This window comes from Canis aureus, chromosome 3, assembly GCF_053574225.1.
Source record: "Canis aureus isolate CA01 chromosome 3, VMU_Caureus_v.1.0, whole genome shotgun sequence".
In the NCBI taxonomy this organism is placed as follows: domain Eukaryota; kingdom Metazoa; phylum Chordata; class Mammalia; order Carnivora; family Canidae; genus Canis; species Canis aureus.
Genome location: NC_135613.1, coordinates 17,009,723 through 17,021,767, shown reverse-complemented (window position 1 = coordinate 17,021,767; position 12,045 = coordinate 17,009,723). Strand labels below are relative to the sequence as shown.

The 12,045-nt window shown below is 44.4% G+C and overlaps 1 long non-coding RNA gene across 14 annotated transcripts in view; it reads left to right on the top strand.

Annotated features, from left to right (window-relative positions):
- The window catches only part of LOC144310200 (uncharacterized), an 807,232-nt gene extending 795,574 nt beyond the window's left edge, over window positions 1-11,658 (top strand). For all 14 annotated transcript variants that reach the window (XR_013375890.1, XR_013375882.1, XR_013375879.1 and 11 more), the window contains 2 exons: window positions 7,882-7,942; window positions 10,217-11,658. This is a non-coding gene — a long non-coding RNA (uncharacterized LOC144310200). The remainder of the gene's footprint in view (window positions 1-7,881; window positions 7,943-10,216) is intronic.
- Window positions 11,659-12,045: the final 387 nt, after the last annotated feature.

Below are 12,045 nucleotides of genomic sequence, written 5' to 3'. Positions count from 1 at the left end.
TTTTTTTTTTTTTTTTTTTTTAAGAAAAATGATCGTGGTAGAGATGAAGGGTAGTAAACGTGTAACCTCCGTGCTGTTAACTGCGCCTCTGGTCTGAGGGTCTTAGGTGCCAGCCTGGAGGAAGGTGCACCGGTGCTTCTGGCTTTACCGTGTGCAAAACTAAATAGGTGCCATTGTTTCCAACCTGCGATATTAGTTTGAAAAACTCACTGAAATTGGGAGGAGATCTGTATGTGCATTTATAAGAAGAGAAGTTCCCCAGAAGGTAACCGCATCTTTGAAGCATATGTAGACAGGCACACTCTAAATAGTACTTTTTCACACTTCATTGTTTCTCTGGCAGATAATTTTACTGAGAAGAAAAATATACTTGCCTCCCCCTCCCCAAGCAGATGCCACGGGCAGAAGCTTTAGCCGGGCCCCAGCACCCTGGCTTTCTGGTGGGCCCTGGATAGTAGTATATTTATCAGTGATGTCAAACCGTGTTCATTTATCAGACATAGCTGTAGATGAATGCAGCGTGTGGCAAAACACAAAGTTAGTTAAACCACACCCTCCATGGGCTGCTTTTTCCACTTCTCTGCTCCCAGGCCATTCACAAAACCACCTCCCCTGTGTTCCCCTACTTTTTGCACATTTTCTTTTGTAAAAAAAAACACACGCAAAAAAAAAAAACGTGTGACAATTTTTCACCCTGTATCTGACACAGTAATAATAGATCGACATCCAAATAGGCAGAGATTCTAGTTTCTGATCTCGGTGAGGAAATGATGTCTAGATACCGTGTTTATCCGCCTCGATGCCATAACCATCTGGGCCCCTTTCCACACGGGCTGCTCCAAATAACCCTATTTATTATGGGATGCCAGATTCTAGCGTCCTGATCTTTTCCCCTTTATCCCTTTACCCCAGCAGTTTTTATTTAGCAATGTCCCTTCTAGATACCTCCTCTCATATAGGACCTCCCCTATGCCAAACCACCAGCTTTCCTGCTCAACACAATAAACAGAGGGCAAACATGAGCCAGGGCCGCCTCCATAGCTGTGTCCCCAGCATTTCCCTGCCCAAATAACAAGTTGCTTCTGACACCAAGGGTGCCAGAGCATATAGTATAGTTGGGAGGATTTTGTTGATGTTGCTGTTGCTTTGTTTAGGACAACTTACTTCCGTATTCACACACTCTTGGCTTTAGAAAATGTACTCCTCCGGTATTCTAGGCCAATCGATATTTTTAAAAGTCTGCTTGCCACACAGGTATCTTCTACTTTTTTTTTTTTTTTTTTTGCCCGTCAGTAGTTAAAGCCTAACGGAGGTAGGTTGGAGGCCCAAATACATGAGTGACAAACTTCAGCCATCTGACTTCTGTGCCAGGAAAGCATGCAGCCAGGCTCCTGGCCCAATTTTTCATGTAAACATGCATAAGAGGGAAGGGAGGCCGGATTCCTCCTCTCTAGATGGCTGATTTGCAAGGCTCCCCACCGCAATTTACTTTCATTTGATTTTTTTTTTTTAAATAATGTTGCCCCTTTCTATGAAGAAATGTCTTAGTTTTCTTGGAGAAGATTTATCTACGGTGAGAGGCTATCATTTCCACCACTTCTGATTATTCCTCAGGACGCTGAATGAATAATTGGGAGTTGGTGTCTCTTCCTTGTTGTTTGGAAGAAAATAAGAGAAACCTGAAGTTTGGTCTCACTCTTGGCTCATCCTAAATCGGAAGGATGCCCCAAGTCCAAGGCAGGGCATCCAGTTCCAGTGGCCATCTGTGTGGAAGGGGGTCCAGGGTCCTCTGAAACAGGATTGGTTTGTTTGTTTTTTTGCATTTGTTTTGAAACAGAGCAGGAGCCTTAACCCACCTTCTGATAACACTGCTTTTCTCACTTTGATATAAATCTTCAAACCCTAGACATCAAACAGCCCAGAAAAGGGGGATTCTCTCCAAGCCTTGCTCCGCCCCGGCTCCTGAACAAACCCAGCTCTGTCTAGCACTTTCTCTCCAGCGGGGGTAGGGGACTGGGTGAGAGAATTTCAGTCCCTCAGGCTGTCTCATGATTGTCGGGGCATAAAGAAGTACAGTCCTGCAACAATGCGGGAACATCTTTACCCTTTAGAGAGGGACAAAACAAAAAACAAAGCAAATCAAATTGCTCTGCACGAAGGCGTAGCAAAACCCCAGGCTCCTGTTCTCTGCACCCTCTGTGGGCGGTGAGAAATGAGGGGAGCAAGGGAGAACGGTGGGGAGGACTTTGAAGGCAAGAGTCCCAGGAATAATCCCAGTTGCCAGTCTGAATTTCACTTGCTCACTGGCTCCAGTCAGGGCCATCGTACGCGTGTGCCAGGTGCAAACAAGGTTCGGCTTTCCTTAGGGTTCCCATAGGCTCACATGTGTTTCCTTTTTGAAAACAATTTTGGAGCTTAAACCCAAACTGAGAAATCTGGGAAGATTGTTAGTGCCTTAACATTGGGGGTGTTTATAAATATATCAATCTTAGATTTGACAGCGGTGACTTTGTGGATCAGTCAGACGTGTTATGCCAATATTTATATGGTCCCGCAATAGGTTTTATGGCATGAGGACAGTTTTTATTGTTTAAATTTGAAAGCCCTTTGTGTGTGTGTGTGTGTGTGTGCGCGCGCGCGCGTGTCTTCCATAAGTTTGCCCGCTATAACAAGGCTGAGGTAGAAAGGACACATCAACAGCACACAGAAAATCAGATCTTCATATGAATTTGCATCAAAGTTGGACAGTTTTAAGAAACTCACAAAGCACATTTTCCACAGAGAGGCTATGATTGGAATGCACAGTTCCTTACTCGAATCGTAATCATCTACTGGGCACCTCTACCCTTGTTCAACAAAATTCATTTTCTTTTCCTTTCTTTTTGTGAAATAACATTTTTCCCCCTATAATTAGGACTTTGGATTGCAAAATCACATTCCTCTGTTCTCCACAGATTCTTGGATCTTTAGTTACGATTAGAAAGGGGCATTAATTCAAGAAGGGAGGATGAGGGAGGGGTGTTTGTAGACATTTGGGAAGAGGAGGGGAGGAGAGGAAATAGTTCTGTGTTCACCCCCCACACCCCTTAGCCCCCGCCCAGCCCAGGCCTGGGTGTGAGCTACACACAGGGGATTTGGATTCTGAGTTGATTCTAAATATTCTGATCACCAACCTTGAGCATTTCCAAGCTAAGATTCCAAAACATGGTTTTTCCTTGTGGTTGGTTCTCTCAGCTAGGGAATAGGAGAGGCCATGAAACCTTACAGAGCTGGGCAGAGAGGCTTGAAAACCGCTCTTCTGAGAGAATCCCCAAGGATGGTTGTGGAAGGGGATCCTGAGCTGAAAAACCTGGTCAGCGGTGCAGACTCCCTTTTGCAACGAGAATTTGCCCCAGTTCTGTGTGACTTCATCCACTTCTGGAAGCCTGTACAAGTGGGTTTCTGGCCTTCTTTGGGGCCTTCTCCAGAAGGAAAGCAGGCCTGAGGATCCCGGGATAGTAGGCGATCCCAAACTAGGCCAGAGGAGCAGAGAACAGGAAGGGGCTGGGGTGCAGGGCTGGGGGAGTACTGCTGCAGAAGCCAACCCTGGCTTAGGATCCCAATCCAGAGATCAAAGCTAGGTCAGTCCCAGGGCCCTGCCTCCCACCAGAAAGGATCTGCTTGCAGGGTGACTGACAGGCTCCCACACCCTGAGATCCCCAGGATTCCAAAATGCAATCCCCAGTGTTCTGAGCTGCGGGGCCTTTCACCACCTGACCCTTGCCCCATTGCTGTGCCCTCTCTGTAATAAGTACCACCCCTCTCTCCCATGCCTAGTCGCCCAGAGCCATCAGAGAGTCGGAGGTCACTGCCCTGGGGCCAGAAGGCAGTGCCTAAGCTGAGGCCTTGGACGCATTAAATCACTCCTGCCCCAGTTTAGGTGAGGACAAGGGCAGGGCTGGAGTGGAGGAGCTGGGGGTGGGGGTGGCTCTGGAACATTTAGCACTGGCTGCAGAGTGTGGTGACAAGGGTCCTGAAGCCTGAACTGAAGGAGATGAAGGCCGGCAGGATGCTGAGGTTACCCATCTCTCCCTTCCCTGCTTCCCACCCACACACCCCCGTTCTGGCCCTGGCCCTGGATGCGCCCTCGCCCTGGGCACCGCTGCCCCTTGCCCGGAGCCAGGTGCGCTCGGCACGCAGGGGCCCCGCTGCCCGGCAGGTGCGGGAGGACCAGGCAGGCACGTGGGGGCGGGGTCCGGAGGCTGCTGGGGTCCCGGGGCGGTCCCTGCACATCCCCAAGCCAGGCCCCCGCGCCCCCTCCGAGCCGCCAAGGCGGGCGCCCCCGGCCCAGCAGGGGCAACGGATTTGTATTGGAATTTGGGTTGATTTTGCAAGAGGACCCGCCTGGCCAGAGCGGAGCCCCCGGGCCGGGAGAAGGCGCAGCCCCGCTGTGCTCCGGCGGGCGCGGAGAGGGAGGGAGCGGGGTTCAGCCCCACGGGGCTCCGCCTCTCACCTTGGGACCCCCAGCCCAGCCCAGCCGCAGCCCCAGGAGCCTTAAGTAAGATCATCTGCTCCTCCAGAGCATTTGGGTTTTACTCTATTAAGTTTCCGGCCTATTTTTCAGATCTATCCTTTTTTTTTTTTTTTTCCTGCTCTGGTTAGAGAAAAGAGGAAAAAAGAGAAAGAAGGAAATCCAGATAGCATATTTTACAGTCTTCGCTGAAATCTCGATATGGTTGGGGTTTTCCGTGGTACAGTTTGGTGCTCGTTGTAAAGGAAAGCCAGTCACACAGACTTTATTAGGATTTCGACAACAGCTCCAAGCATGAGGGTCTTGCTTACCTTCTCAGATTTAACACAGTTCTAGTCCAATTTTGGGCCCTCGGGAACAGTTTTTTACGAGAAAAGATTTTTAAAACTACTAGTTGCAGAAAGAAGCTGTTCCACGTAGGGCCTTTTTCTTATTGGGACACTCCGTTTTGTAGATCCTCGAGTATGGGGGCAAGTAACATAGCATTTTCTGAACTAGGTTTCTTTTTCCTTTTTCCTTCTCTTCGGGATGGATTCATTAATGTGCAGATAAATATGTTGAAACTTAAACAATGATCTCAGCCTCTGAGCCACTTCTGCACTGTCAGATTACACTAAAATCCTTTTTTGATAGAATAGGGGAAAACCTGTAGTAATCACTCTAGGATTAAATCTGTTAAAAGATGGTATTAAGCCTTTCCATTTACAGGCAATGAATGCAACTCATTCTTTCATCTGCCATTTATCTATCTATGTATCAATCTATCTATTTATCTGTGATCTGTCTCGCTACCTACGTACTCATGGAGCCCTTTAAAGTAGCCCATTGTAGAGGGAGAAGCTATTAAAAGATCAATCTGCAGTGTCCACATTATGAAATAAAAAGGCCTCAAGGCGGAATTAATCTATCTACTCCATATTTTGGTAGGCATGAGCAAATCCAGTCTGAAGTGTCTGTCTTAGAGTGTCTGCCCATGACCCCTTTGCCCACTTGGTGCAGTGAGGCGCAGAGCAGAGCAGAGACACACGCTGACCATCTCCCCGTAGCGTGGTTTCAGGGTACTGTCCATGTTAATTCCCTGCACTGTAAAAGGTGCACCCAGACCTTTTAAAATCTTCCTTGGAATATCACTGCATGTTCTTATGCTATTTTAAAAATACTATTTAATCATTAGGTAAATATCTCCAACTCTTAGAGGCTCTATGCTGGTAGACATCTGGCTTGGACTACTCTATGATAGTCTAGCTCAAAAACCTCTGCTCCTCGTGAAACCCCTTTGCCCCCTACCCCACCCCACTTCCCCAATGACTAGCCTGGGTGAAGCTGATGAGAACAGAGAAACCGCACTGGCTTTTGGACTCTATTCAGGTGTGCAAACAGAATGTCTCTCCCCCGCCCTTTTGAAAGTAAATGCCTTGATAACAGTATGGGTTGCCCGGATGGCCAAAGAGTAGAGGTCATCTTGAGGAAAATGACACCAATGATCTAAAAAGGACATCTACTTTATGAGATTACAGGCGAGATGCCAAATATCACATTTAATGAGGCCTGATTCTTTTTCTCCAAAAATAACAGAGACTATCAATGAGACGGTCAGGAAGGCAAAGGGGCATTTTGCAAAGCCTATGTTCAATTATTGCCTTGTAATATTTTTCTAAAATTGAAAAATGCCTCACAAGTATATGATCTCATGTAAATACTCTTTGCAGAAGCTTAACATATGTTTGCACTGCCCCAAAGGAATTACAAAAATATCTTTCCACAATCTCTTAAGCTTTTAAACTATTCACTTGCATTTCTAAAAGAATCTGTTGTTCCTAAAGATTAAAAAAAAAAAAAAGTAGAAGAACCTTATGTGGGAAGGGTTTTTGTTTATTTGTTTTTTAGAGATCAGCCATCTGAACTTCAAATGGGCAACAATTGACATTACTGAGAGCACTTCCAGGTTTAAAACTTAAGTGTGCTTCTTGTTTCTTTTTTTTCCTTTTTTTTTTTTTTTGACAGAGAAATAATATATTTAGCAAATATTAATGGATACTATTACGTGAAGAAAAGTAGTCTGTACTAGAAGGTTTTCAAGGCATTTCTAACAAGAGGTGTGAATGAAGGCACATAATGTATTTGGGGCAGCTCTGACAAATACAAGAGTACAAATCTGTTTATCCAAGTGTTTTAACGCAGTTATACCATCCAGATAGAAGGCAGTTGAAATAAGTGGCAGAGTTACGCTCGATGAAAACTTAAGAAAGATTCTCTGTGCAGTTCCAGCTGCCTACAGATTTCAGCATGTGTTTGTGTGTAGAGGATTTGTTCATATCAATTATAAAGTAATCCAAATAAAAAGTGTGGGGGATTAAAGAGAAATAAGTGAATATCCATCTCAGGGAAAAAAAAATAGATTGACTTACTAGTTTATCGCAGTTATTGTACACAGATTTGCTGTAACCATGTTGAATTTTTAAAATTAGATTTTAAATATATTTTGACAGTCTGAACTTGTATGGTGTGACTAACTATAGGGAGAAATGACAGGTCTGCTTTGTTATTAAACTGCTGTCTGGAAAATATTGGACTCCGTACAGTAAATGATAATTATTTTGCCACTTACATTAGTACAGCTAATAGCAATAAGGGTTTTTTGAACCATAGAAAGCTAACTACTTTGAATTACTGTGCTTTGTTATTCACTGGGAAGCAAAAAAAAAGACATTTTTTTTTCTTTTAAAGCAACCTCATTTTCATATCATGGTTCTAAGCATTCCCTGCTACTAATTTAAACAGGGAGGAAGTTAATAAATAAAAGGATGGTATCTAAATGTTTCTATTTGTTAAGAGAACATTTGCAATTAAGGAATTAAGGTCAGCGGTACCAGCAGAATAGACCAGAGCAAGGAAGGAGGAGGAGGAGGGAGACGATGGAAGAGAATGTGCCCCAGTAAAGATCCAGGGGCAGCTGGACCAGTTGGGTTCTGAGGGATGGGCAGTCTCTGAGCATTTGAGAGATGCCCATCAGAGACCATTCAGATCCTCCCTGCTGTGACCCCGGAATAACTCAGTTCTCTGAACTGAGGGCAACTTCAAAGCCGAGCCAGGCTGCCAGGCCAGTGAATATCTCCATCTCAGCCTCCCAGGGGTGCGAGCCATAGTCAGAGGGGGTGACCCTACACTCCATACCATTCTCTTCCATGTGAACCCCCTCCTCTGGCAGGTCTGAGGCCAGGATACCAAAGCAAGTGGAGCAAATCCCTCTTCTTTGGGCCTAATTCTGCCTTTTTCATAGATAGCTAGGCTGCCTTTAACATACTGTCCTTGAAACCTTCTTCATGGTTATTAATTACCCTTTGTTTATTTTAATATATTTACTAAATCAGGTACCCAAGGGAATCCTCTACATCAGTGATGTGAAAAACCCTGTTGCCTGAAGTCAAAGAGGTACATCTCGATTTCTGATTTGCATGTGCTTGTTTCGATGAGTTTTCCATGAGGGGGATAGCAAGCAAGCAAGGAATGCTGATAATTCCTTAGGTGTGAAAAGCTCCTGCTTTAGTATTTTAGTATCTGGGTTTCACATGGAACACAGGTGGTGATCCTGGGTGCTGAAGGGTGATGCAGTGTACGTGGGACCAGCATGCATGTGTTTTTGTATTTATCTCATTACGCAGGTGTGGTGTACCGAGTAATTACTCTCATCAGAGGAAACCCCACATCTTTAGCCTTAACCAGCATGACTCTCTTGACACTCACAGAGCTAGTCCTTCTGCTTGAATGTCAGACGGTTTGGGTGAACCTGTGCAACTAGCGTCCATGGTCCTTGGGCAGCTTTACCTGGGCCTTGTAAACAGTCCAAATTTTCATCCTCTTATAATTTACTCCACACTCACATCTGGAACATTTGGTGTCATTTTAAAGCACAGTGTGCCCCCCTCCACCTCTGCGTCCAAATGTGACTTTGGAGCTACTCCCCAATTCAATTGTAGATAGAAGGAGAGGGCAGGAGACGGGTGGGAGGCAGATATCTGATTTTCATCTCCTAAAAAATATGAAATTAAGATATTTAAATGGGTGTTCAATTGTAAGTATCCCAGGGTGAATTTAAGAATGAAACCTCTTCGTTTAGAAAGCCAGTCCAACGCTTGTATACCAATAGTTATTTAGTGTCATCGTTTTATGTATTCTCATTACCTCTTATTGGCTGTTGGGATGAAGTTTGATTTTTTTTTTCATTAAAAAATTGCTTGCTGGGAAATCTGCATGAAATACGGTGTTTGATTTCTAGAGGAGGGGGGCAAAAGTCATACTGTCAAATTGCTACTCTTTGCAAAGGAGAAACTTTAAGGATTCGGTGAATCTGAGGATGTTGGAAACCAGAATCCCGTTTTCTCCTGTTATTAAAAAATAGTATCTGATTGCTTACTTTTACACACTGCTTGAATAACTGGATTCTGAATATTTAACTATGATTTCTTTCCTAGCCTCGTACAAAATTAACATTTTCCCGAATCGTCTCATACATAGACTTTAACTCGATGCGTACCTTCGGGATTAATTTGAGAGTCCACGTGTGTGCATGCAAAACCAATACTTTATTCCTCCAGTTTTTATTCTTCTCTTTTGTCTCTATCTTTATCATTACAATTGGAAAACCTTCTATTAAATATGATGATCTAGGCCCACCGGCAGGTTTTGTTACATTGAAACCATCCATTTTGAGCAAAGAGTTAATGAACTTTTAAGGTGAGGTTCACGCTGGTCCTGACCCTCCTGGTAATTTTTCATATAAGGTTACTGGTGGGAGAGAAATCAAATTTCATCCGTGAACTTGATTGACAGGTGAGAGCAAGGAAGAGAAAGGCATCTGGTCAGATGGGGGATCTGGGAGGAGGAGTATAATTCCTCTGAGTTACTCCGAGATATTAGATATTATAAGCGGATATATGAAAAGTTCAATACCTGATACCCCTGGGAGAGTTACTTAGTGTATATTCAGAAAGTCACTTTGGCTAAGGGATTTTAGTAGTGAAAGCCCCAAATGGAGAACTGCCTGCTTCTCTCTTGCTAATTTCAACTATGTACAGCTTTGTGGCTTATTTCTGGCAATTTTCTAGCTACAGTATGAAAATCAAATCACAGACCTTTTGGGGAGCCATAGAATTACCTTTCGTTATTCTCAGAAACAAACTCTAGATTATATTAGGGTCCTTGGGCATCTTACAGAATAATCATCCTAAGCAGTATCACAAAAAGATTAAATCCTCCTTTCTGTAGCATCGCTTGATCCTGACTAACATCTCCCATCAGCGCATGTTACAGCTTAACATACGCAAATCTACCAAACGCATGATTGATCAATGTTGTGCCTTCTAAGGAAGGTCACCTAACGTGAACGCCCCTAGAGACAACCACACGTTGCTATTTGATGTATAATTTTCTGTGGTAGCGTCCCTGGGTGGTGTGATAGCTTCTTTGCCATGGAAACAAGTGATGATGTTGCTTGACCCTAATACCAAGGGTGGCTTTGGAATCCACCTTTGGGGCTGTCTTTCAGCTTGAATTAACACAACTGCTCCCACCCACCCCACCCCCACGTCGCACCAACTTTGAAAGTTGGCTTTCGAGACGCGCTCTTTCACCTTGTGTGATGAAACACTAGTTTGAAAGATGGTGATGGATCTTAGCCTGCTCATGTCTATGCTCTGCCCATTTCAGATGTTCCTGGCATTGGCTAAGACCCATCCGGATGCAACCAAGCCTTACAGAGCTGCCTCGGGGCAGGGCAGGTGGGATACATGCATAGGGGACAGGCTCGTTTGTAGCTTTCCTATCGCCAATGGGAGAAGCTGATGGAACTCGTATAAATAGTACTTTCTGGGTTCTAAGTACCCATCAGTATTTTTTTTTTTTTTTGCCTCTAGTCTTACAATTAGCTGAGTGGACATGTTTTCTCCTGACTGTACCTATGCCAATATGAATTCAAACAAATGTAAGGAAGACTTCATTGTTTTATGAACAGGGATAAAAACAAATACACAAAACACAGACAGTAGAAGCATTCAGAAATCTTGTTTTTATTTTATATAACTTGACCTCCCGTGTTGCCCATCATCATCCAGAGAAATAAAACGCAAGCGTGGTTTCCCGACGCCCTGTGTCAATGTGGGTGCCTTAACATGGCTCTTTAACTCAAACATAAAATTAAATATGTCATAACCGTGTTTCCCTTGCAGAGCCCATCAAAATATTGTAACAGAAATGGTGAATCAGGTGTTCTCATGCAAAGGACATGTGAAAACACAGACTGTAAGTTCCAGAATCTTGGTGCGTCTGCTTAGAGAGCCCAAGTGAAAAGAGTGGCTGGTCTTGACTCTGTCTTCATTATAGGCCCCTCGGGGCTTCTAAATGCTGTTTTTAAAGTACATCCTCCATCCCCCATGGCAGCAAGGAACAGTATGCTGTCCTGTATGCAGATTTGGAGCGGACCAATCCATCAAGTTCCATGAGTATGTCTTAAGCGAATTACACTGATGATGTATTTGTTGGCCCCGGGAAAGAGGGGGAAATAATTTCATTTAAAGTGTTTATTACGCGGACTTACCTAATTGTTTGTTGTTGTTTGTTTATTTAGGTCATGCTCCCATATAACCACCACCCATACCCCCTTTCCATACAAGGCCTGCCTACTGTTTTTCTTTTGGCGGGTGCTGGCCCACTGCTGAGCTGATTTAATCAATTAATTATAGCCAAGCAGGTACGGGGTAACTAGCCTGATGATGCCATATGAAGTCATATTTTCTGTGAGCCCTGGGATATGATTGAAGGGGCAACTCAAAGAAAGAATATTATGCATTGGCCGGGGGCTGGGGGGAAGGAAGGAAGAGTTTTTGTAAAAGTACAGCGCTCGTTACTTAACGCGAAGTGATGCTCCCGTTAAAGAGCCTTCGTGCTAAAAGCACACGTTCAGTCACCTGCCAAAATGTCAGATTTACTGCTGTCGTTCACAGATGCCAATGCAGAGACACTCTTCACCTGCCCGTTGCTGAGTCTTCCATCTCCCCATCCCAAAATCACTGTAAAGTTGTTGTTCAGTGTCTGCCTTTTGGGGTTTTCCTGGCACCTAATGAAATTATCAGCAATAAATGAGCTAAGCAGAAGGGTTGGTTTTATTTTGATTTTTTTCTCTTTTTTGGGTCTTTTTGCAATATTTGGAAAATGCTAGGGCAAGGGTCAGCCAGTGGGCAAAATTCAGCGTGCCTCTGTTTCCAGCGTCCACAGGAGATACTGCAAAGCCATTTGCACTGATATAATTTCAGGTGGAAACTACCACCAAGTAGGAGGGAGGGTGTTGGGCAGGGGAAGCTCAAACCGGCTGTGGGAATCCCAGGTATTCTCAGGGGAGATGACACAGCCACAGGAGCAGTGACCTCAGATATAAGGCTCTGTAAGATATTAGCACCCAATTAACGATCTAGGGGCGCATCCTACAACATAAACCCTGCCAGCAGGAGGTGAGAATGACAGGAAAGAAAGAGATGCTGGTT